The sequence below is a fragment of the Staurois parvus genome, unplaced genomic scaffold (genome assembly GCF_062004578.1).
Source record: "Staurois parvus isolate SC_StPar_1 unplaced genomic scaffold, SC_StPar_1.0 ptg001270l, whole genome shotgun sequence".
NCBI classification, from domain to species: Eukaryota; Metazoa; Chordata; class Amphibia; order Anura; family Ranidae; genus Staurois; species Staurois parvus.
The window spans coordinates 1,009,034-1,036,312 of record NW_028319066.1 but is presented as its reverse complement, the minus strand read 5'-3'; the positions used below and the strand labels follow the sequence as shown (position 1 = coordinate 1,036,312).

General features: G+C 45.9%; 1 protein-coding gene across 1 annotated transcript in view; it reads left to right on the top strand.

Moving 5' to 3' along the window:
- The first annotated feature begins 748 nt into the window (after positions 1-748).
- GNG12 (G protein subunit gamma 12) overlaps positions 749-27,279 on the top strand; it is a 252,881-nt gene continuing 226,350 nt past the window's right edge. Inside the window, exon 1 of the mRNA XM_089660748.1 lies at positions 749-881. The gene's annotated coding sequence lies outside the window, so the exon portion shown is untranslated. The remainder of the gene's footprint in view (positions 882-27,279) is intronic.

Sequence of the window (27,279 nt, the reverse complement as noted above, 5' to 3'; positions counted from 1 at the left end):
TGTTGCATGACCGGGCAATTGTCATTCAACGTGTGACAGTGCTGAAAGCTGAACGTTGGCCTGGGCAGGGAGGGGGTCAGGGGCGGACTGACAACTCATGGAGCCCCCGGGCAATAGGGGATCATGGGGCCCCTGTGTCCTTGCCCAAACTCAAAAAAGCCTATGAAAAAGCTACCAGGGGCATCTCATGGGGCCCCCTACTGACCCCGGGCCCTTGGGCGGTGCCCGAGTTTCGAAATGGTCAGTCCGCCCCTAGAGTGGGTAGAAGTGCCCGGGACTGAAGTGGGTAATAATCAGTCGCCCTCGCACGATACTGGGTAACATAAACAATAGCAGCTCCCACCATTGCAGCCTCCGCTGAGGACAGACCGTTCAGGCGATTCCCGGGAATCAATGTCTGCGATGAAGATACAATGTAACAAGGATGTCAGTACCCGGATTACACACAATATAACTTTTCCTCTTCATCTTCCCAGCAGATGAATGTTTTGTTCTCCTTCAGCCTGTTATATTCTCCTGTCAGTCATCTCCTTCCCGCCCTCTTCCCCCTTAGCTCCTCCTCCCGCCTTTTTTCCCCCTGATCTCGACTAGTCTTAGCTCCTCCCCTCCAATTCTTTACCTCCCGCCTCCTCCAACACTGGTACCTTTCTCCTGAGCCACGCCCCTCCCATCTCCGCCTCTTCTCCCCGTTCGGCTACGCCCAGCGAGGGTGGTAGGCGTGTCCCGGGAAGGCTCCGTCTGACGTCACGATCCTTCCCAGCATTCCCGAGCATTCACTGCCTTAGCAACCGCGGAGTGAGAGCGAGGCGCGGCCGGGTGAGAGGTCAGCGGAGAGACACCGAGCCAGGCAGCGGGCGGCGGCTCGGAGTCACCGGGAGGAGGTGAGGAGTCCCAGGAAAGGGGGGGTTGTTACCGGTGTGTGTCAGTCACTCCCTCCCCGGCACTGTCATTGAGAGGATCACCTGTGCGAGCGCAGAGAGCGCATCCTGAGACATGGCACTGTAGGGATCACCTCCCTCCCCACACAGATCTCTATAGGGATCACCTTCCTCCCCACACAGATCTCTATAGGGATCACCTTCCTCCCCACACAGATCTCTATAGGGATCACCTTCCTCCCCACACAGATCTCTATAGGGATCACCTCCCTCCCCACACAGATCTCTATAGGGATCACCTCCCTCCCCACACAGATCTCTATAGGGATCACCTCCCTCCCCACACAGATCTCTATAGGGATCACCTTCCTCCCCACACAAGATCACCTGTAGATTGTTTCTGTCTTCGTGTCACCATACAGATCACCTGTGGATCTATTCCGAGTGTGTCTGCACTATAGGGATCCCCCCCCCACAGATCTCTATGCCTGTCACTATAGGGATCACCTCCCCCTACACAGATCTCTATGCCTGTCACTATAGGGATCACCTCCCCCCCAGATCTCTATGCTTGCCACTATAGGGATCACCTCCCCCCACACAGATCTCTATGCTTGCCACTATAGGGATCACCTCCCCCTACACAGATCTCTATGCCTGCCACTATAGGGATCACCTCCTTCTACACAGATCTCTATGCCTGCCACTATAGGGATCACCTCCTTCTACACAGATCTCTATGCCTGCCACTATAGGGACCACCTCCCCACATAGATCTCTATGCCTGCCACTATAGGGATCACCACCCCACATAGATCTCTATGCCTGCCAGTATAGGGATCACCTCCCCACATAGATCTCTATGCCTGCCACTATAGGGATCACCTTCCCCTACACAGATCTCTATGCCTGCCACTATCGGGATCACCTCCCCCCTACACAGATCTCTATGCCTGCCACTATAGGGATCACCTCCCTACATAGATCTCTATGCCTGTCACTGTAGGAATCACTTCATAAATCCTTTTTATACTATTGTCACTGTATAGATCTCCTCTGTCATTATATAGATCACCTGATAGATCCCCTCTGTGTGCCTTTCACTGTACAGATAGATCTGGATTTGAATCTCACTATATTGATCCTTTTATAGATCCCCTTTGTGTCTGCCACTATAGGGATCGCTTCATAGATCCTTTCTATAGCCGTGTCACTATACCGATCCCCTGATAGATCTCCTCTGTGTGTCTGTCACTATGGGGATCCCCTCTGTGTGGGTTTCAGTGCATGGCTTTCCTGACAGATCCCCTTTTTGTGTGTCTGTCAGTATAGGGATCCCCTTTGTGATCCTGTCACTGTATAGATTGCTTACAAGTGTTTTCTGTGTGTTTGACTGTGGGGATCCCCTCTGTGTGGCTTTCAGCGTAGGGATCACATGAATAATCCCCTCTGTGTATGTTACACTCACCTGATAGATCCCCTCTATGTTCCTCTCTTTGTACAGATGACTGGATAGATCTCCTGGATTTGAATCTCACTATACTGATCCTTTTATAGATTCCCTTTGTGTGTCTGTCACTATAGGGATCACTTCATAGATCTTTCTATAGTCATGTCGCTGTATCGATCCCCTCTGTGTGTCTGTCACTATATAGATCGCCTATAGATCCCCTCTGTGTGTCTGTCACTATATAGATCGCCTATAGATCTCCTCTGTCGCTATATAGATCGTCTATAAATCTCCTCTGTGTGTCTGTCACTATATAGATCACCTATGGATCCCCTCTGTGTGTCTGTCACTATATAGATCACCTATGGATCCCCTCTGTGTGTCTGTCACTATATAGATCACCTATAGATCTCCTCTGTCACTATATAGATCGTCTATAGATCTCCTCTGTCGCTATATAGATCGTCTATAAATCTCCTCTGTGTGTCTGTCACTATATAGATCACCTATGGATCCCCTCTGTGTGTCTGTCACTATATAGATCACCTATAGATCTCCTCTGTCACTATATAGATCGTCTATAGATCTCCTCTGTCACTATATAGATCGTCTATAGATCTCCTCTGTCACTATATAGATCGTCTATAGATCTCCTCTGTCACTATATAGATCGTCTATAGATCTCCTCTGTGTGTCTGTCACTATATAGATCACCTATGGATCCCCTCTGTGTGTCTGTCACTATATAGATCACCTATGGATCCCGTCTGTGTGTCTGTCACTATATAGATCACCTATGGATCCCCTCTGTGTGGCTGTCACTATATAGATCACCTATGGATCCCCTCTGTGTGGCTGTCACTATATAGATCACCTATGGATCCCCTCTGTGTGGCTGTCACTATAAAAATCACCTATGGATCCCCTCTGTGTGGCTGTCACTATATAGATCACCTATGGATCCCCTCTGTGTGGCTGTCACTATATAGATCACCTATAGATCTCCTCTGTGTGTCTGTCACTATATAGATCACCTATGGATCCCCTCTGTGTGTCTGTCACTATATAGATCACCTATGGATCCCCTCTGTGTGGCTGTCACTATATAGATCACCTATGGATCTCCTCTGTGTGGCTGTCACTATATAGATCACCTATAGATCCCCTCTGTGTGGCTGTCACTATATAGATCACCTATGGATCCCCTCTGTGTGGCTGTCACTATATAGATCACCTATAGATCTCCTCTGTGTGTCTGTCACTATATAGATCTCCTCTGTGTGTCTGTCACTATATAGATCTCCTCTGTGTGTCTGTCACTATATAGATCACCTATAGATCTCCTCTGTGTGTCTGTCACTATATAGATCACCTATAGATCTCCTCTGTGTGTCTGTCACTATATAGATCACCTATAGATCTCCTCTGTGTGTCGGTCACTATATAGATCACCTATGGATCCCCTCTGTGTGGCTGTCGCTGTATAGATCACCTATGGATCCCCTCTGTGTGGCTGTTGCTGTATAGATCACCTATAGATCTCCTCTGTGTGGCTGTTGCTGTATAGATCACCTATGGATCCCCTCTGTGTGGCTGTTGCTGTATAGATCACCTATGGATCCCCTCTGTGTGGCTGTTGCTGTATAGATCACCTATAGATCTCCTCTGTGTGGCTGTCACTATGGGGATCCGCTCTGTGTGGCTTTCAGTGCAGGGACCTCCTGATAGATACTCTCTGTGTTCCTCTCACTGTACAGATGACCGATTATATCTCCTGGATTTGAATCTCATTACACTGATCCTTTTATAGAGCCCCTTTGTCTGCCTGCAACTATAGGGATCACTTCATAGTAGGGATGCACCGAAACATATCGGCTGAAAATAGCTCTATCGGCATTTTGCAGGTAGGAAAATTTAGTCGATGCAGGTGCCGATACAGGGGACTGTGTGTACTGCGTATGTTGGGGGGGTGGCAGAGAAAGGCAGGAGAGGAGCAGTGTATACAGTGACAGGCTGTCACTATGTTAGCGCTGGTTTTTAAGTTCAATTGCATTTTATTTTCTTTTTTCTTTACGACAGCTCAGAGAATCAGCTGTTTCTTTGCCAGAGATAAAAGAAACAAAGTTTCTTTTTAGTTTCTTTCCCAAGCTAAAAGAAACAAAGTTTCCTTTAGCTCCAGGGAAACAGACATCTATGGTGAAGAAAAAAAAAACCCGCAATTGCATTTAAAAACCTGCACTGACATATAGTGACAGCTAGTGAGGAAGCCTCACTGTATGCACTGCTCCCTGCTCCCTCACTGTATGCACTGCTCCCTGCTCCCTCTGTGTATGCGCTGCTCCCTCTGTGTATGCGCTGCTCCCTCACTGTATGCACTGCTCCCTGCTCCCTCTGTGTATGCGCTGCTCCCTCTGTGTATGCGCTGCTCCCTCTGTGTATGCGCTGCTCCCTCTGTGTATGCGCTGCTCCCTCTGTGTATGCGCTGCTCCCTCTGTGTATGCGCTGCTCCCTCTGTGTATGCGCTGCTCCCTCTGTGTATGCGCTGCTCCCTCTGTGTATGCGCTGCTCCCTGCTCCCTCACTGTATGCGCTGCTCCCTCACTGTATGCACTGCTCCCTGCTCCCTCTGTGTATGCGCTGCTCCCTCTGTGTATGCGCTGCTCCCTCTGTGTATGCGCTGCTCCCTCTGTGTATGCGCTGCTCCCTCTGTGTATGCGCTGCTCCCTCTGTGTATGCGCTGCTCCCTCTGTGTATGCGCTGCTCCCTCTGTGTATGCGCTGCTCCCTCTGTGTATGCGCTGCTCCCTCTGTGTATGCGCTGCTCCCTCTGTGTATGCGCTGCTCCCTCTGTGTATGCGCTGCTCCCTCTGTGTATGCGCTGCTCCCTGCTCCCTCTCTGTATGCGCTGCTCCCTCTGTGTATGCACTACTCCACTCCTGCCCCCTTGCAAACACTGCCCCCCTTTCCCCCCTACAAAGAGAACCTGTCACTCATATGCTATCACATAAGGGACTATTGGTCCCCTATGTGATAGCAATAAAATCATAAGTTAAAAATCAATTATATATATATATATATATATACATGAAAGTAGAAAAAAAAATTGGAGCCTCCCCACCCCCTCATACGCCGACATTTCGGTTTGGTTTTCGGCCACGTGCATTCTGAATTTTTGGTATCGGTTTGGGCACCAGAATTTTCATTTCGGTGCACCACTACTTCATAGATCCTTTCTATAGTCATGCCACCATACCGATCACCTGATAGATCTCCTCTGTGTGTCTGTCACTATGGGGATCCCCTCTGTGTGGCTTTAAGTGCAGGGATCTCTTGACAGAGCCCCTCTTTGTGATCTTGTCAGTATTCGGATCCCCCTCATGTTTATGTCACTGTATAGATCACCTACAGGTCTTTTCTGTGTGTTTGTCACTATGGGGATCCCCTCTGTGTGGCTTTCAGGATAGGGATCACCTGATTAATCTCCTCTGTGTGTGTTACTAATACACTCACCTGATAGATCTCCTCTGCGTTCTTCTCTTTGTACAGATGACCAGATAGATCTCCCGGATATGAATCTCACTATACTGATGCTTTTATAGATCCCCTCCAAGTGCCTGTCACTATACTGATCGTCTGATAGATCCTCTTTGTGAGCCTGTCACTATCAGGATCTCCTCTGTGTGCCTGTCAGTATAGGGATCCCCTCTGTGTTACTAATAGGATCACCTGATAGATCTCAGTCTGTGTACATGTTACTAAAGAGATCACCCAGCAGATCCTCTCTGTGTGTCAGTTACTATATAGATTATCTGTAGATCTCCTCTGTTTGCACACTATGGGGATCCCCTCTGTGTTGGTTTTAGTGAAGGCATCACCTGACGGATCCCCTCTGTGTGCCTTTCACTGTACAGGTAACCGGATAGATCTGGATTTGCATCTCACTATACTGATCCCCTTTGTGTGTCTTTCACTATAGGGGTTGCCCTGATAGATCCCCTCTGTGGTCCGCTCACTGTACAGATACCCAGATAGATCTCCTGGATTTGAATCTCACTATACTGATCCCCATTGTGTGTCTGTCCCTATACAGATCCCTGATAGATCTCTTTGTGCCTCTCACTATAGGGTCATAGATCCCCTTTCTGTGCCTGTTGCTGTACAGATCCCTAAAAGATCTCCTCTGTGTTCGTTTGTGTCACTATTGGGATCCCCTCTCTGTGGCTTAGTGTAGGAATCGCCTGATTGTGTGTGTGTTACTAATAGGATCACTGGATAAATCCAGTCTGTGTGTCTGTCCCTATGTAGATCCCCTGATAGATTCAAACTGTGTGTGCCACTATATGGCTCCCCTTTTAGATCCCCTCTGGGTGCCTCTCACTTCATGGATCCCCTGATAAATCAGCTTTGTGTGCCTGTCACCATAGGGATCCCCTATGTGTTCCTGTCACTGTATAGATCCCATTTGTGTGTCTGTCGCTATACACATCCCCGTTAGATCTGCTCTGTGTGTCTGTTGCTTTATAGATCACCTACAGATCTCCTCTTTGTGTCTGTCACTATGGGGAATCCCGTCTTTGTGGCTTTCAGTATAGGGATCACCTGATAGGTCTCATCTGTGTGTGTTACTAATAGGATTACCTGATAGATTGTCTGTCTGCTTGTCACTAAGGATATTACCAAACAGATCCTCCTCTGTGTGCCTGTCAATAAACAGATATCCTGATAGATCCCCTCTTTGCCTTTCACTTTAGAGATCACCCGATAGATTCCCTCTGGGTTCCCTTCACAATAGAGGTCCCCTGATATATTCTTTTTTGTGCGGCTATCGCTATAGGGATCCCCTTTTGGATCGTGTGTGTGTGTGTGTGCTCGCGCACGCACGCATGTGTGTTACTAATAGGATTACCTGACAGATTTCAGTCTGTGTACCTGACATTATTGAGATCACCCAACAGATCCCCTCTATTTGCCTGTCACTATGCAGATCTCCTGATAGATCTCCTCTGTGTGTCTGTCGGTATAGGGATCCCCTGTCTGTGTGTGTTACTAATAGGATCCTCTGATAAAATCAGTACCTGTCACTAAAGAGATCACTTGGTAGACCTCCTCTTTGTGCCCATTACAATAGGAATCCGCTGATAGATCTCCTCTGTTTGTCTCTCATTGTAGGGATCACCTGCTAGTGTGTGTCTGTCACTAATAGGATTGCTTAATAGATCTCCTCTTTATGCTTGTCACTATAGGGATCCACTAATAGATCACCTCTATGCCTCTCTTTATTGGGATCCCCTAATAGATCTCCTCTGCATGTCTGTAGCTATAGGGATCACCTGATAGATCCTGTATGTGTGCCCATAACTAGAAGCTCTACCTGATAGATCTTCTCTTTTGCCCCTGAAATTCTTCTGTGTATGATCTGCAGAGTTCTCTGTCTGCAGGGGTCACCCATGGGTGCTGTTGGTTCCCCCTTGTTCATTTATAGCAGACAGGGCTCTCTGTAGATCCTTCTTGGCCCTTATGTGTGTTCCTGACATATACACATTACACTGTAGATCCCTTCTTTCCCCCACAAATGCCACTTGGCTGATTACCTGTATTAGTCTTTTGTATCAGTGAGTTGATCCCTCAGAATCATCTCTGTAAGCTGCTGGACCTCAGGGAACGCTTTACGAAGCTGTACTGTTACTGGGATCTGGTAATGGCAGGGACCACTTTACGAAGGTCTACTGTTACTGGGATCTGGTAATGGCAGGGACCACTTTATGAAGATCTGGTGTTACTGGGATCTGGTTGTGGCAGGGACCACTTTACGAAGGTCTACTGTTACTGGGATCTAGTTGTGGCAGGGACGGCTTTATAAAGCATTGGTGTTCCTGGGATCTGGTAGTGGCAGAGATGGCTTTATAAAGTGTTGGTGTTACTGGGATCTGGTTGAGGCAGGGACGGCTTTATGAAGCATCAGTGTGACTGGGATCTAGTTGTGGCAGGGACGGCTTTATGAAGCATCAGTGTGACTGGGATCTAGTTGTGGCAGGGACGGCTTAATGAAGTTCTGGTGTTACTGGGATCTAGTTGTGGCAGGAACCACTTTAGGAAGTTCTACTGTTACTGGGATCTGGTTGTGGCAGGGACGACTTTATGAAGCGTCAGTGTGACTGGGATCTGGTTGAGGCAGGGAAGACTTTATGAAGCTCTGGTGTTACTGGGATCTGGTTGTGGCAGGGACGACTTTATAAAGCGTCGGTGTGACTGGGATCTGGTTGTGGCAGGGACGACTTTATGAAGCGTCAGTGTGACTGGGATCTGGTTGTGGCAGGGACGGCTTTATGAAGCATCAGTGTGACTGGGATCTAGTTGTGGCAGGGACGGCTTAATGAAGTTCTGGTGTTACTGGGATCTAGTTGTGGCAGGAACCACTTTAGGAAGTTCTACTGTTACTGGGATCTGGTTGTGGCAGGGACGACTTTATGAAGCGTCAGTGTGACTGGGATCTGGTTGAGGCAGGGACGACTTTATGAAGCGTCGGTGTGACTGGGATCTGGTTGTGGCAGGGACGGCTTTATGAAGCGTCGGTGTGACTGGGATCTGGTTGAGGCAGGGAAGACTTTATGAAGCTCTGGTGTTACTGGGATCTGGTTGTGGCAGGGACGACTTTATAAAGCGTCGGTGTGACTGGGATCTGGTTGTGGCAGGGACGACTTTATGAAGCGTCAGTGTCACTGGGATCTGGTTGTGGCAGGGACGACTTTATGAAGCGTCGGTGTGACTGGGATCTGGTTGAGGCAGGGACGGCTTTATGAAGCATCGGTGTGACTGGGATCTGGTTGAGGCAGGGTGCTAGGTATGAGGAAGCCCTGACACTCTCCCTGGTATAAGATCTTCTTCTACAGAGTGTGTCAAACATCTTTAGTTAGGGATTTATTGTCCTGGCAGCAGATCCGGGGTTCCTGTCACCTGTGAACGCCTGTAGCAGGCTGTGTTGTCATCACTGTGCTTGCCACTTGCTAGCTAAAACTCAGGCTGTGTGCTGTGGCTTCATCCAGTGTTCTGACTTGTGCAGGTTGTCTGGATTGAGTTCCTGTTGTACCTGATCCTGAACGGTGTGTCAGCTTTGCTGTGCTGGTGCATCATTTTGCTGCTGACACCTGTGCATTACCGACTTTTCTCTTGCCATATTTTTTTTTTTTAAGCATTATTTTAAAACCAGTTAATATTTTGATGTGTTGTTCAAGCCCAGATATGGGAAGGGGGGGGGGGGGTTTGGCCCCTGAAACACCTTGGATGCCTTTGCTTTCCAAGAAGACTTTGGACTCCTAAGACATTTATTTGGTACTCTTATTGGCTTAACTACGCGTGGACCTCTCACTTTAGGTGACCTCTATACCCTGGTAGAGGGGCCTCGTTTTGTGGAGTGCTGATGCACTCAAGCCATTGGGCTCAAATAATGAGTTTTCTGTTCCATTGGTTAACCACCTCCCGTCTGGCCCATGTATATAAACGGCCGGACGGTGGCAGTGCAGGGTGGGGTGGCCGTTTATAAACGGCTTCCCGCACCCTGCTTGTGCGCGCTCCCTGGTAGCGCGCAGCACTGTGATCTGGTGCCCGCTGTGTCCTCCGGACACAGTGGAACACCGATCGTCGGGCGGGACCTCTGTGCGAGGTCCCGATCATGTGATCACTGATTGGCCAATCAGTGATCACTTGCAGAGTAGTAAGCAAGATGTCACTTCTGACATTGCTTACTACGTGTGAAATCTTTGAATGATCACAGAGGTCACATAGTACGGGGCTATTCACAACAGCCTTGTACCATGTAACAGGCTGTGACCAATCACAGCTCACACAGTAGTTCTTAATGGCTGCAAGAATGCAAATGATTGCTTTTACAGCCTTTATGGGTGTAAAAGCAATGAGTGTAAGAAAAAAAAAAAAATTTCATCATCCCCTACAAGTAGTACAGTGTTACCATGGTGACACTGTACTGGTAGGGTGACAGTATGTAAAATAAATAATAAAAAAATGTTTAAAAATTATAATTTTGGTTATAAACTAATTTGGGTTATTTTTTGTTTTTACTAAAAAGATAACGGAATAAATTTTGGCCAAGATTTTTGATGAAATACTATTTATTTGCAAAATTTTATAAGAAAAACCCCTTTTTTCAAAATTTTTGGACATTTTCATTTACATAGCAAAAAAAAATAAAACACAGTGGTGAGTAAATACCACAAAAATAAAGCTTTATCTGTCTCAAAAAAATGGTAAAAAATTCATATGGGTACAGTGTTGCATGACCGCGCAATTGTCATTCAAAGTGTGATAGCGCTGCAAGCTGAAAATTGGCCTGGACTGGAAGGGGGTGAAAGTGTCCGGACTGGAAGTGGTTAATGACCTGTGTCCAGAGCCTTGTTTCTGCCTTTCCTTCGATATCTCTAGTTGGGGATTTATTGTCCTGGCGGCAGATCCGGGGTACCTACCACCTGTGTGAGCCTCGCAGGCTGTGTTGTCATCGCTGTGCGTGCCTCTTGGTAGTTGGAGCTGTCAGTGTTTGTTATTGTCATCCTTTGTTTGTATACTGTGGGGGATATATTTGGGTATGTTGCAGGCTCGGGTTGTCTGGATCTAACTAGCATTGTACCTGAAACTGAATGGCGTGATTGTCAGCTTTGCTTCGCTGGCACTGAAAGGGTGAACGCCTTCTTTGTGATAGACTGAACGCAAGCAGATACTTGTTCCTGTAGGATATCATCACTTGTAGTCTTTAATTAATTAGTACAGTCTTTGGTCTGTCACCCAGCCCTTTTGGTTTGTATTCTTCATCTGCTGGCAAACTTCATTTTTGTTTTTTGTTTTTTTTTTTTCACCTTATGTCTTATGCATTTAGAATATAATAAATATCTAATGATTATTTTTGAGGCCAAAACCTAAAAAATCAAAATGTGCTGATAACGGGCAGCACAGCGGCTAAATGGTTAGCACTTCCACCTGGCAGTACTAGGGTCGTTGGTTCGAATCCCAGCTACGGCACCACCTGCCTGGAGTTTGCATGTTCTCCCTGTGCCTGCGTGGGTTTCCTCCAGGTGCTCCTCCCACACTCCAAAGACATGCTGGTAGGTTAATTGGATCCTGTCTAAAATGGCCCTAGTATGTGAATGGAAGTTAGGGACCTTAGATTGTACGCCCCTTGAGGGTTAGGGACTGATGTGAATGTACAATATATATGTAAAGTGCTGTGTAAATTGACGGCGCTATATAAGTACCTGAAATAAATAAATAAAATATTCCCAGTTCTGAGAATGTTATGGCGAGGTCGTGTTCAACCATTGCATCCAGGAGCGGACTGACAACTCATGGGGCCCCTGTGTCCTTGCCCAAACTCAAAAAAGCCTATGAAAAAGGTACCAGGGGCATCTCATGGGGCCCCCTACTGACCCCGGGCCCTCGGGCAGTGCCCAAGTTTCCAAATGGTCAGTCCACCCCTGATTGCATCCTTCATTTACAAAGATGGAAACTGTACCAGAAGGAGTAGGATGATTTGGTCTGGTTTAATGATAGCTGTGTGTTTGGTGAGGTCTCACATCTGGAACCCACAGGAGACATAAGAAGCCGAACGGTGATTTAACCAACATCAACACATAAGTGAGATTTAGGATACTTCCACACTATTCTACTGTACTGATGTATGGACATTAGACATTCCTGGCAGAAAAGACACGAGGATGAGTCAATCAAGGAATTGTAGCATATTCGCGTATTTGAGCTTATAGCTTATGTACTGACCGGCAATGCAGGTTTTTGTATGATTACTATTATCATTTTTTTTTTTTTTTTACTTTTTCTATATGTAGCACATGGTTATGCTCTTGTGTGTACAGGCACATTGTAAACAATGACCTACATCTTCTAAAATCAAGGAATTGTAGCATATTCGTGTGTTTGAGCGTATAGCTCATGTACTGACCGGCAATGCAGATTTTTGTATGATTACTATTATCATTTTTTTTTTACTTTTTCTATATGTAGCACATGGTTATGCTCCTGTGTGTACAGGCACATTGTAAACAATGACCTACATCTTCTAAAATCAAGGAATTGTGGCATATTCGTGTGTTTGAGCGTATAGCTTATGTACTGACCGGCAATGCAGATTTTTGTATGATTACTATTATCATTTTTTTTTTACTTTTTCTATATGTAGCACATGGTTATGCTCCTGTGTGTACAGGCACATTGTAAACAATGACCTACATTTTCTAAAATTTTAGTGCAGCGCTAAAAAATGCACGTCATAAATCCCATAAACGCATGTGACTTAAACGCATATGTGAGTAAAGTGCTGAAAGTGCAATATTAATATAACTATTTCAAGATGACATAAAATGCAATACAATAAGTTCATCAAAGCTTCCGTGAATTTAAAACGTCTTGTGCAAAGATATCGGCTGAAGAAATGCCTATGATTGGCACGTGAAGTTATCCGTGAAGAGTAACTGTGCAAAAACTTGTAAAAGGGAATCCACCCTTGGGACGAATGTACACTCGCCAGACCATAAATTATAATGCGCATTGAATATAATACATCGCACATCTGGGGGTGCAGCGGTACGCTGACAGCTACGGGGTCATCCGTCAGGGTGGCTGCCTGGTGGTCCTGGGGGGAATTGGCAAAATGGCCGCAGCTCATCAGTAGCGGCGGCTAGAGGTCAGCAATAGGGCTCCACCCAACGCGTTTCGTCCTCAGGAGTACACCCGATTCACACCTTAGAGCCAATTCACATATACGTGGTGCTGGAAATGCAATGAATGCTGAGCGTTTCCCGCACCGCATTGAATTTGCATGCTGTTCATGCGATCCGCCACCAGTGTTAATGTTATATTAATAGGTGAGCACAGACAAACCACACATGTGAAAAGAATCAGGAACAGCACTGCAGCAAGGAGCCATTTAAGGTGGATTACTACCCGTTTGGCAACCAATTTCCATGGTGGAGATGCATAGAAGGAGCTGGCCCTGTATGCTGTGTGGGTCCGGTCTGTGAGGTCTGGAGTGCCTTTCCTGTGTGCTGTGTGTGTACCAGTGGAGCCCCCTGTCCCCGCTAGAACCCTGATGACCACCAGTGTTTTCCGGATATTATTACATGCGCTTCCGGTGAGTGCAAGCATACTTCAATCCCTTATCACAGAAGTCACGAGCACGGAAATTTGCTGCATCACTTTATAGACTGCTTATATCTCAAGATATCTCCAACTGTCATCTAATTTATTGCAATTTTATACATTTGCTATTTTTATATATTTGCCATTTGATTTATCACTTAATGTGATACTATTTATCATCCATTCACTTTTTATCTCGTCACTCGCTGACGACACTTTTTTAGCGCATTTATTTGTGCCTTACCTCATGCACTTGTCATTTTCTCATTTTAGTATTTAGCGCTGCATTTTATGTTACTAGTTTATTTGAGGATACAGGGTTCATCCTTTATGCTAGCAGCTGATTTGAATCGAGCGCTCGCTTGCTACATATTTTAATGTTCTATTAATGACACCCTAAAACAGATCGCAAAAAGCAGTGCGATCGCAAGAATCGGATCCCATGGGTGTGAACGATTGTAATAAGATGCCACACTTTTGGATATGAGAAGACTATTTAATTGAATGTGAACTGATTGTGGGACAAACTAAACCTGGATGAATATGAATGCTTATATATTGAGAAATTTTGGAGTCTTGGAGGAAGCACCCTGGTGCCCAACCTGCAGCCCAAGGGCAATATGCTTCCCTCTAGTGTTTGAAGAGCCCCAGCAGTCAGTAGTAGGAGCATTGAGTTGAAAAAAGGCCTTTAACCCCTCCCTGGCGGTATTCCCGAGTGTAGCTCGGGGTAAAGTTTCAGCACCACAAGCGGTAACCCCGAGCTACACTCGGGAATACACTGCAGAGTTGCTCCGGGATCTCTTCTTCACTTACCTTGTCCTGCGCTCCCGTGATGTCCCTCCTGCAGTGTCCTCGGCAATGTCCTCCGGCCGATGTCGGCATCTGTCATCTGGGTTCCGTTCCCTGCGACGTCGGGACGTACGGGGGACGGAATTGGCGGGAAATATGAAAGTTGTAAAAGTGACATTCACTAAAATCACTAAAATCACATAGTATAACATTCCTGTATCAAACCATTTCACATACATTTTGTCCCGAGTGCTTTGTCCTGCGCCCTGCCTGCATTTTTACTGTTCTTTCTGCCTGGAAACTGAGAAACGTCTATGGCGTCCAAAAAGCGTCCGTTTAGGTCAAAAGCGGTTTTAGACCGGCTAGAGAACAGCGATAGTAAATCAGAACCACTTGCAGAATTGAGTGATAATGATTCGTGGGGGAAATTTGTCATCAGACACTGAAGACGATTCTGCGACTTTGCTCAGCGATGTGTGAACTTGGCACTCTATTTCAAATTTCAGTGTTTTTGGTTTGATTATATTATTGAATTAAATTTATTATTATTATATTATTATTTTTTATGATTATTTATTATATTATAATTTATGATTTTGTGTTTCAAATTTTATCATATCCGGGATGTTTACTAGACTCTTGTTCGGACAGATTTCAGTGAGTTATTCCTAAAAATTACAGGCCTACAATAAAAAGACATATTTCCATGCAAAAAAAAGTACTGCTTTGAGCACAGAAATATGGACATAATCAGACCGCTAGGGAGGTTAATAACAGTAAATATAGTAGTTTCATGTAGCATTTCTTTTAGCCTTTGACTGTCTCTGAGGCCCCCTGTGCCTAATAAGTTGACTGCCACTGGGGTAGGATGATACTAATATAGTTGGGAGAATCTCGGGGTGCAGTGTTCCTTGACATAACTGCTAGATTTTTGGGGACACCAGAGGATACTATTATGTGGTCAGTTAATTTGCCTGAATCCCCTCCAGACAACCCTTGCTGACTGATTTCAGTGAAAAAGAGCACTAAGACTGGTTTCAAAACTTTTGCCTGATCACTGTGTTGCCTTTGATGTCCAAGCCAGTAGTGTCTTGCTCCCCCCCCCCCCATCCCCCATAGACATGTATGTTCTGCCAGACCAGTCTTACATGTTTATGGAACAGCGAGCTGAGAGTCAAGCTATAGGGTACTAAGAACGTCCCTGTATGACTGGCTGACTTGCAGGTTTGTAGAGAGCTGTAGGCTAGGTTCACATCAATGCAGACTGCAGTTCATTCATTTTTCGTTTGCATTTTGCATTTTTTTTTTCACACCCATTTTTAATGCGTATTTACGCAATTTTTGTTTTCTGCTTTGTCTGACTTTACCTTGTTGTCAAGGAGCAAGTGGCCGCCGGCATCCTTAACAACCAGTAAACAACATGTTTGTCAACCCCTAGATGCCGATCGCACGTAAATGTGCGGCCTCTCGATGTCTGGGCCTTGACGCCGAGCGGCCGCATATTTGCGTACCATTTGAAAATACATATGTGCTGAGAGCGCGCACTCTGCGGAAAGGTCACGGTCTCCCCTTGCGATCGGGACCTTTTCCGATCATGTGACAGCAAATCACGGCGGTCACAGGACCCTAAAACCCGTCGCAAAGGGGTTAAAGAGCGGGCAGCCGCCACATCCTTGACAACTGTTGAGTTATCAGCTGTCAGCGCGATTCCCTGCTAATAGCTGAATATAAACAAACCTATTTTTGTTTCATGGGGTCCCCCCCCAAAATCCATACCGGGCCCTTATCTGAGCATGCAGCCTAGCAGGTCAGGAAAGGGAGGGGACGAGCAAAGCAACCCCCCCCCCCATGAACCATACCAGGCCATATGCCCTCAATGTGGGGGGGTGCTTTGTCCCCGTGTTGATGAGGACAGTCACCTTGTCCCCGTGTTGATGAGGACAGTCACCTTGTCCCCGTGTTGATGAGGACAGTCACCTTGTCCCCGTGTTGATGAGGACAGTCACCTTGTCCCCGTGTTGATGAGGACAGTCACCTTGTCCCCGTGTTGATGAGGACAAAAATCTTGTCCCCGTGTTGACGAGGACAAAAATCTTGCCCCCGTGTTGACGAGGACAGTCGCCTTGCCCCCGTGTTGACGAGGACAGTCTCCTTGCCCCCGTGTTGACGAGGACAGTCGCCTTGCCCCCGTGTTGACGAGGACAGTCGCCTTGCCCCCGTGTTGATGAGGACAAGGTCCTCTTCCCCACGACCCTGGGCTGTGGTGGTGGAGGTCTGCAGGGGGGGTGACTTGTCAGAATCTGGAAGCCCCCATTTTTTGGGGTTTAATCCCACTTTAAAGTGAACCAGAAATCAGGGAGCCGCCATTGCCGACTGTTTTTGAAGGTGTATGCTTCAGGTCCAGAATGTTTGATTCTTGATTCGGTGCTTGTTGTGACCCTCGCCTGGTCCATGCATACAGCCACGTAACACAATCTCTGATCTTGCATACTTGTTCCAGTGGTTTGAGGATCACATGGTCAGCCCTGAAATCTGCACCTGTAAAGTAGCAGTAAAAGTTGTGGCAATAACTGTCCTTTTTTTAAATTTTTCTATGTTGTCATGTGACTTCAAAGCTCGGGCTCATTCCTCTGCAGTTGGTGGGAGGGAGCTCTTCTCCAAACCGACAACGCCTCGACACCCCTGGGAGCTATGGATGTCAGCGTGCTGACAACACGGCTATAAGGGATCCAGCAATGTCATATCCTCCACAGTACTGAGAAGCTCCGGAGCTTTGCGGTCACATGACCACATAGAAAATCTAGGCTTACAAAATGATTTATTAAAAAATGTGAAGAGGGAAAATTGGCGCAAAGGGGGGAGGGGCAACATTTAACTAATGAGTTGTATTGCATTTGCTCACTTGATTTGTAAAGTACATGTATAGCTCCTATAATTCTGAGCTTCCAGGTTTACTTGAAGAACATGCAGTGAAACAACAATTGCATGGAAGGCTGTATATGCTGAGATTTCACAATCAAGTCTGCTTAGAACGTCTGGCAGGGGAGGTGTCTGCCATGTGGTTTTTGCTGAGATTTGCTGCCTTTGTCCTGTCTTGAATTGAAGGTTGCTGCTTACATAGTGAGATTTTAACCTTGACTAGTACTGCGGCACGCTTGCCTGTCCGGGTCGTTGCAGACAGAAGGCTTTCACTTTTGACATAATGTACTTAAAAGACCTTGCCGGGGAGTTACTGTGGGAGAGTTTGGAGTTCTTTGCCCTTTTGGCAAACTGGCCCCTCTGTGGCACCTTCCTGTTAACCACTGAGGCTCCACTTCCAGTAAAGGGCTTAACCTTCCTAGCAGTCTGATTATGTCCATATTTCTGCGCTCAAAGCGGTACATTTTTTTCATGGACATATGTGTTTTTTTTATTGTAGGCCTGTAATTTTTAGGAATAACTCACTGAAATCTGTCCGAACAAGAGTCTAGTAAACATCCCGGGTATGTTTAAATTTGAAACACAAAATCATAAATTATAATATAATAAATAATCATAAAAAATAATAATATAATAATAATAAATGTAATTCAATAATATAATCAAACCAAAAACACTGAAATTTGAAATAGAGCGCCAAGTTCGCACATCACTGAGCAAAGTCGCAAAATCGTTTTCAGTGTCTGATGAGGAATTTCCCCCACGAATCATTATCACTCAATTCTGCAAGTGGTTCTGATTTACTATCGCTGTTCTCTAGCCGGTCTAAACCGCTTTTGACCTAAAGGGACGCTTTTTGGACGCCATAGACGTTTCTCAGTTTCCAGGCAGAAAGAACAGTAAAAATGCAGGCAGGGCGCCGGACAAAGCACTCGGGACAAAATGTATGTGAAATGGTTTGATACACGAATGTTATACTATGTGATTTTAGTGTATTTAGTGAATGTCACTTTTACAACTTTCATATTTCCCGCCGTTCCGTCCCCCGTATGTCCCGATGTCGCAGGGAACGGAACCCAGAAGACAGATGCCGGCATCGGCCGGAGGACATTGCAGGGGACACTGCAGGGGGGACAGTAAAAATGCAGGCAGGGCGCAGGACAAAGCACTCGGGACAAAATGTATGTGAAATGCTTTGATACAGAATGTTATACTATGTGATTTTAGTGAATTTAGTGAATGTCACTTTTAACATTTTCAAATTTCCCGCCGTTCCGTCCCCGTACGTCCCGACGTCGCAGGGAACAGAACCCGGAAGACAGATACCGGCATCGGCCGGAGGACATTACAGAGGACACTGCAGGAGGGACATCGCGGGAGAGCAGGACAAGGCAAGTGAAGAAGAGATCCCGGAGCAGCGCTGCAGTGTATTCCCGAGTGTAGCTCAGGGTTACCGCTTGTGGTGCTGAAACTTTACCCCGAGCTACACTTGGGAATACCTCCAGGGGGGTTGAGATGCAGGTATAGGAGGCTGGTCTGCACTTGGCATAGCTAGAAATAATATAGCTGGCCATACACAGATTTCTTTCATTCAGTCTGGGGGCTGAACAAAAAAAAAAAAAAATCAGATACCTCCATCCACACTGAAAAGCCCAGATGGAGAAATCCGCCCGCCTTTCTGCCAGTTTCAAGTGGTGACGGTCAGAATTCCTGAACAGCGGCTGCTTGGGATTGAATGTCGCCGCTGTTCAGCCAGAGATTCTCCAGCAGGCTCCTTCAACAAAAGTTGATGGCTAGGGGCCAGCAGGGCCACCCACTGAGCAGATTTGAGCCAGTTCTTCAGGAACCAGCAAAATGTCCTACATTTACAGCCAGCTTTATCATTTCTATGACTTGCAGACCACTGTTAAGGCTGTGTGGAGATCAGGCCGCTTTCTAGTTGATTTGGACGGTTTGTTTCATTCACTGATGTGTACTTAAAGTGGACTTCCACCCATTTGCACATGCTGCTTCTATCAGCCCACCCGCAATACAGTGATAAATGGATATCCTTCTTTTTCGAAATACTTTTTACTCCTGTATGCAGGCGACACTTCCGGTCCTAGCCTCTTAGGCGACTTCATCATTAGGCAGTGCCCAAGGACTCCTGTGATATCGACATCATCTATCCCAGGAGTCCTCGGGAACCCTAATCGTGAAGTCCTTGCGGTATTTTGAGACTGGAAATGATGTGATCAGGAGGAGTTAGGCGCCATTTTTGAAATAGGATCTGCTGGGAAAAAGTACACAAACTGATCAGTACACTGCCGGATTAATTGATTGACAGGTTGCTATAACAGCAGGGCAGGAACTTTCATTGACGCTGCCATTGCTATGGCATCCTGTAATCAACACCGTGCGCCGCACAGGCACAAGATCGGGAGGTGCTGCACCGAATCCGTGAGACAAAAAGGAGAGGGCTTCAAATGCCCACATCATAAATGGCCGCTGCCTGCCTGCCGGGATCCTGTGAATAATAACAGATTTATAAGTTGGGCAGCACAGTGGCTAAATAGTTGGTACTTCCGTCTGGCAGTACTCGGGTCGTTGGTTCGAATCCCAACCACGGCACCACCTGCCTGGAGTTTGCTTGCTCTCCCTGCGCATATGTGGGTTTGCTCCGGATACTCCGGTTTCCTCCCACACTCCAAAGACATGCTTGTAGGAGAAGGCTTCAAATGCCAGCATCATAAATGGCCACTGCCTGCCTGCATCCTGTGAATAATAACAGATTTATAAGTTGGGCAGCACAGTAGCTAAATGGTTAGCACTTCCGCCTGGCAGTACTAGGCTCGTTGGTTCGAATCCCAACCATAGCACCGCCTGCCTGGAGTTTGCATGTTCACCCTGTGCCTGTGTGGGTTTCCTCCGGGTACTCCGGTTTCCTCCCAAACTCCAAAGACATGCTGGTAGGTGAATTGGCCCCTCTCTAAATTGTCCCTAGTATGTGTATGTATGAATGTGAGTTAGGGACCTTAGATTGTACACCCCTTGAGGGTTAGGAACTGATGTGAATGTACAATATATATATGTAAAGTGTTGCGTACATTGATGGCACTATATATGTACCTGTAATAAATAAATATAAGTAGAAAGAATGATTACACTTGTAACAGCATCCTTATTAGATTGTGTAAGTAAAGGGAATAATGGGGTGCTTTTAAAAAAAAAAAAAATTCCCAAAGAAACTGGAGCTTCGCTTTAAAGGGCTCTATGACATCATGTCAGTTGGGATCTGTTGCACAACGCAATGACAAATTGAAGTCTATTGTTTTCAATGGCCCAGATGACACCAATGTGCTGCGTTGCTGTGCGCTGGGCACAAATGGAACATGCTGCGTTTCAATGCATTGCGACATGCTACAGCACACTACTATGTGTCGCAGCGCACTGCCAGGCATGTTGGATAAACAAAGTAAAGCGTTTTGGGTTCTGCTGTCGGGAACAAAATGTACTCCAGCGTAATGCAAAAAAATTATTTATTATTATTATTCAGGATTTATATATTATTATTATTATTATTATACAGGATTTATATATTATTATTATTACTATTATTATACAGGATTTATATATTATTATTATTACTATTATTATACAGGATTTATATATTATTATTATTACTATTATTATACAGGATTTATATATTATTATTATACAGGATTTATATATTATTATTATACAGGATTTATATATTATTATTATACAGGATTTATATATTATATTATTATACAGGATTTATATATTATTATTATACAGGATTTATATATTATTATTATTATACAGGATTTATATATTATTATTATTATACAGGATTTATATATTATTATTATTATTATTATTATACAGGATTTATATATTATTATTATACAGGATTTATATATTATTATTATACAGGATTTATATATTATATTATTATACAGGATTTATATATTATTATTACTATTATACAGGATTTATATATTATTATTATACAGGATTTATATATTATTATTATTATACAGGATTTATATATTATTATTATTATACAGGATTTATATATTATTATTATTATTATTATACAGGATTTATATATTATTATTATACAGGATTTATATATTATTATTATTATTATTATACAGGATTTATATATTATATTATTATACAGGATTTATATATTATATTATTATACAGGATTTATATATTATTATTATTATACAGGATTTATATGGCGCCAACAGTTTGCTCAGCGCTTTACAATATAACGGGAGACAATACAGCAACAATACCGTTCATATCAATGATAGAATATCAGTGCACATTGGCATAAGTTCTCTTACAAAGCATGACACTTGTGTGATTAGGCGTTTATGGAGGCAGCTATTTGCAATTCTCGGTGTGCGGTTTTGATGTTGGGCTTTAGCTGCTTTGTAGATGAATCTTTATTTGCCAGGAAGCAGCTTTTCCCTGACTCATGGCCTCATACTAGCTCTAAGGCGGTGAAGCTAAACCTATTCTCTGAGTCGCTCCCCCGGATCTAGTGTGTGGTTCAAGAATTTGGGAATGGCTGCTTCCATCTTTGTCATCTTTATTTTGGAAATCACGTAGCAGCTAGAATTGGCAGCATGCATTTTTGATGATTGGAAAGAGAATGGTATGGACCTCTGAGGAGCCAGTGAGGTGGGAGCTCAATATTTACACTAGAGCAGGGAACTCCAAACTTTCTAACCAAAGGGCCAATTTATTGTCCTTCAGACTTTACAGGGGCCAGACTGTGGCCAGTGGGAGTAAGCCATGCCCCATCATTGGTGTCAGTGGGAGGAATAGTGCCGCATCATTGGTGTCAGTGGGAGGAATAGTGCCCCATCATTGGTGTCAGTGGGAGGAATAGTGCCCCATCATTGGTGTCAGTGGGAGGAATAGTGCCCCATCATTGGTGTCAGTGGGAGGAATAGTGCCCCATCATTGGTGTCAGTGGAAGGAATAGTGCCCCATCATTGGCGTCAGTGGGAGGAATAGTGCCCCATCATTGGTGTCAGTGGGAGGAATAGTACCCCATCATTGGTGTCAGTGAGAGGAATAGTGCCCTGTCATTGGCATCAGTGGGAGAAATAGTGTCCCATTATTGGCGTCAGTGGGAGGAAAAGTGCCCTGTCATTGGCGTCAGTGGGAGGAATAGCGCCCCATCGTTGGCGTCAGTGGGAGGAATAGCGCCCCATCGTTGGCGTCAGTGGGAGAAATAGCGCCCCATCGTTGGCGTCAGTGGGAGGAATAGTGCCCCATCATTGGTATCAGTGGGAGGAATAGCGCCCCATCGTTGGCGTCGGTGGGAGGAATAGCGCCCCATCGTTGGCGTCGGTGGGAGGAATAGCGCCCCATCGTTGGCGTCAGTGGGAGGAATAGCGCCCCATCGTTGGCGTCAGTGGGAGGAATAGTGCCCCATCATTGGTATCAGTGGGAGGAATAGCGCCCCATCGTTGGCCTCAGTGGGAGGAATAGCGCCCCATCGTTGGCCTCAGTGGGAGGAATAGCGCCCCATCGTTGGCCTCAGTGGGAGGAATAGTGCCCCATCATTGGTATCAGTGGGAGGAATAGTGCCCCATCATTGGTATTAGTGGGAGGAATAGTTCCCCATCATTGGTGTCAGTGGGAGGAATAGTGCCCCATCATTGGTGTCAGTGGGAGGAATAGTGCCCCATCATTGGTATCAGTGGGAGGAATAGTGCCCCATCATTGGTGTCAGTGGGAGGAATAGTGCCCCATCATTGGTATCAGTGGGAGGAATAGCGCCCCATCGTTGGCGTCAGTGGGAGGAATAGTGCCCCATCATTGGTGTCAGTGGGAGGAATAGCGCCCCATCATTGGTATCAGTGGGAGGAATAGTGCCCCATCATTGGTATCAGTGGGATGAATAGTGCCCCATCGTTGGCGTCAGTGGGAGGAATAGCGCCCCATCGTTGGCGTCAGTGGGAGGAATAGTGCCCCATCGTTGGCGTCAGTGGGAGGAATAGTGCCCCATCGTTGGCGTCAGTGGGAGGAATAGTGCCCCGTCACTCATGGCTGCTGGCGGCGGAACTTTGGCATGCACACAGCATGTGACAACAGCATTTGCGGCTTTCAGGTTTCTACTGTCTACAAATCAATGGCTGGCGCCACTGCTGTTAGCATCCTTGAGAATAGGGACTTTAATTGGCCGTTTTTTTTTTTTCATTATTATTTATTTATTTATTATGTATCGTATCCATAGAACAAAATGTTGCTGCGTCCAGAGGTGTCATCTTGGTGCCTTCGAACGCAGCAGTCTATCCTATCATTCACTCTGGATATGGCCTAACACCAGTATGTACATAAAGCTTTTACGAATCATTTGTATAGCTTTCAGCAAGCCTAAAGAGACCCTGTCATCTTGCCAGTGCAGGGAAAGTGAGTGCTTCTGCAAAGTTGTCTCATCCCTCCCAGGACCCACCCAGGGGCGGACTGACCATACGAGTACTTGGGCACTGCCCGAGGGCACAGGGTCAGTAGGGGGCCCCATGAGATGCCCCCATTACCTTTCATAGGCTTTTTTAGGTGTGGTTTAAGTGTGGGTGAGGACAAAGGGGCCCCATGAGTTATCAGTCCTCCCCTGGACCCACCTATACTTATGCAGGCCATACATGGTTCAAATTCCGAACGATTTTTCGTCCGAAAATCAAAACATCATTCGTTCTGTAATCTGGTGCCACCAATGATTTTGAAAATCGGTCGTTTTTCATGAATTTTCCAGCATGCCCAATAAACGAAATGGGAACGGAACCACGAAAATCGGCTGATGCCATTGCCCACTAACAGAGCGAAAATCTGCCAATTATTCTTAGGTCCGGTTTTCGTATGAAAATCGTTCAGAATTCGAACCATGTATGGGCCTGCATTACCTTTAAAAATATCTGGCCTTTCCAGGTACAATGATGTGCTGTACTGTGCAGGAGCCTGGGTGTCACCACTGCCCGGTCACCAGTACAGCCGGTCCAAGCACTAGATGTGGAAGAGCAAGCAGCTGCAGAGGAGTGGATGGTTTTGATTTTCATTCAGTTGTCACATTTGCAGTATACATTTGTGGTGTGTGTTTTTTATTTCCTTTTTCTCTTTCTCTTTTTTTTTTTTACTTTTTCAAGGCAAGATTAATTAACATCTGCACACCAGCACATCTGCCGCCTTTTCATAATTAATCCACTTTTTTTCAGAATCATTCATGTGAATTCTCCAGGATTTTCAGAGGGATTAGTATGCTGTTAACATGACTTTTAAATCCACGCTGCACATATTAAACCAATTACAGATAGCTTTAATCAAATGCTCAGCTGTCAAAACGTATTTATTTATCCCCATGTCCTGCCAAGCATGTTTTTAAATGCCAAACTGAGAAAAAAAAAACGTAAAAGGAATTAAAACTGTCCACACTATCCAGATGATGGCAGCAGTTAAAGAGGAACTATCAAAATGATGGCTGTGTGTCACAGGCAAGGATTCTGTGCAGTGCCCGACTTCTAGGAGCAGTGCCCGTTCCAGGCTCAGGTCTGACTTCTAGGAGCAGTGCCCGTTGCAGGCTCAGGTCTGACTTCTAGGAGCAGTGCCAGTTCCAGGCTCAGGTCTGACTTCTAGGAGCAGTGCCCGTTCCAGGCTCAGGTCTGACTTATAGGAGCAGTGCCCGTTCCAGGCTCAGGTCTGACTTCTAGGAGCAGTGCCCGTTCCAGGCTCAGGTCTGACTTATAGGAGCAGTGCCCGTTCCAGGCACAGGCAAGGATTCTGTGCAGTGCCCGACTTCTAGGAGCATTGCCCGTTCCAGGCGCAGGTCTGAATTCTAGGAGCAGTGCCCGTTCCATGTACAGGCAAGGATTCTGTGCAGTGCCCTACTTCCAGGAGCGGTGCCTGTTCATGCACAGGCAAGGATTCTGTGCAGTGCCCGACTTCTAGGAGCGGTGCCTGTTCCAGGCACAGGCAAGGATTCTGTGCAGTGCCCGACTTCTAGGAGCAGTGCCCGTTCCAGGCACAGGCAAGGATTCTGTGCAGTGCCCGACTTCTAGGAGCGGTGCCCGTTCCAGGCACAGGCAAGGATTCTGTGCAGTGCCCGACGTCTAGGAGCGGTGCCCGTTCCAGGCACAGGCAAGGATACTGTGCAGTGCCCGACGTCTAGGAGCGGTGCCCGTTCCAGGCACAGGCAAGGATTCTGTGCAGTGCCCGACGTCTAGGAGCGGTGCCCGTTACAGGCACAGGCAAGGATTCTGTGCAGTGCCCGACTTCTAGGAGCGGTGCCCGTTCCAGGCACAGGCAAGGATTGTGTGCAGTGCCCGACTTCTAGGAGCGGTGCCCGTTCCAGGCACAGGCAAGGATTGTGTGCAGTGCCTGACTTCTAGGAGCGGTGCCCGTTCCAGGACTAGTGTTACTCTCTGGGAAAATGACATTCAGCCCTAGGTGGCCTAGGCTTCGGCTTTGCAGGTACCAGATGGACTTTTCCTAGTAGTAAAGTATGGATGATATTGAGTCGTCTTCTTTGTTTTTTTTCATGTCTTGTTACTAAACCTGAAAATGAAAGCTGTTCTGTCCAAAAGGGTGGTTTTTTTTTTCTTCTTCTTCCTTGATGTTTATTTTTGTAGAGCAGTGTTACTTCAGCAGAGATTCTGCCTTTGTCTTCTTGGCAGTGTAACTTGTTTGTGGTAAGAGAAACAAATCTGTTTTCGGCAAATGCGTTTATTCTTTAAAGAGACCCTGTCTATAGATTTAAATACTGCCCTCCCCTGCAATAAAAAACAGCAAATACTCCTCTCCCTGATCACCTATTACTTACCTCTGCATTGTTTCAGTGCTGCAGTCTTAGCCTCATTGGAACTTGACACTTCCTCGAGTGTCAAATCCATGTGTCTCCCGCCATTCTCTGGTTCCCTCCTCCTATCCCTACTTGACTACAGGACTTGGCAGTGCTCAACTTTTTCAAATGCTGAAAAACTTTCTGAGGCTGCAGCACAGGAACAGAGGAGAGGTAAGATAAATGGTCCACTTGAGAGGTGCATGTACAGTGGAGACTCGGAGTGCAGGAATGTTAAAGCAGAACTACGCTGCATCTGAGCGTCGTAAATAAAAAATGCTATTTAAATCATTTGTAATATGCAAAGGAAACTCCCCCCATTTATTCATCTCTTCATGCTTTTTTTTGCCCCAGATTTACTGTATGGGCAGTAATCAGCCCTCTTAGATTGTAAGCTCCCAGGATCAGGCCCTCCTAACCCTCTTGTATTGAACTGTATTGTTATGTAAAGCGCTGAGCAAACTGTTGGCGCGATATAAATCCTGTATAATAATATGACACGTGTACTGTCACCTTCACTCTGGTTGTCCAGCAATCAACATTGGAAAACAGTGGATTTAGATGTGCTTTAAATAACCTTTCATGAGTGATACCTTGAAGCTGTCATGTTCCACTCTTCTCCAAAATGCCAGAAGTCTGGTTGACACTCTGACTTCAATACTAGATCACGTATGTATCCTTTCTGGGGAGGAATCTTACCCTGGGAATGTGCAGTGCAAAGATCACCCTGCCTCTGCTTCACTCGTTCTCCATATCTGTGCTTTTTCCACCTCTCCCATTATTCTTGATCATTATCCTACCTATCATCAGATCACTAGTTATCGAGGGGCAGCTAGAATGCGAGGAAGCAAAGACCTGCTCTTGTACCAAGATAACCACCTACACACAAAGAGGGTGCAAAACAAGATATGATAATTTAGACATGGGGAGAAGATCAGATGTATGGGCAATAGATCAGATGTATGGGGAGAAGATCAGATGTATGGGGAGAAGATCAGATGTATGGGGAGAAGATCAGATGTATGGGCAGAAGATCAGATGTATGGGCAGAAGATCAGATGCCCGGGCAGAAGATCAGATGCCCGGGCAGAAGATCAGATGCCCGGGCAGAAGATCAGATCTATGGAGACAGCAGACCATACTGGTGACTAGTCCTTTGCCCCTTGCTTGTCTTTTTTTGGGCACAGCTTACAGTGTTCTGGTCCCCTAATGGTTGAACCAAGAGTCA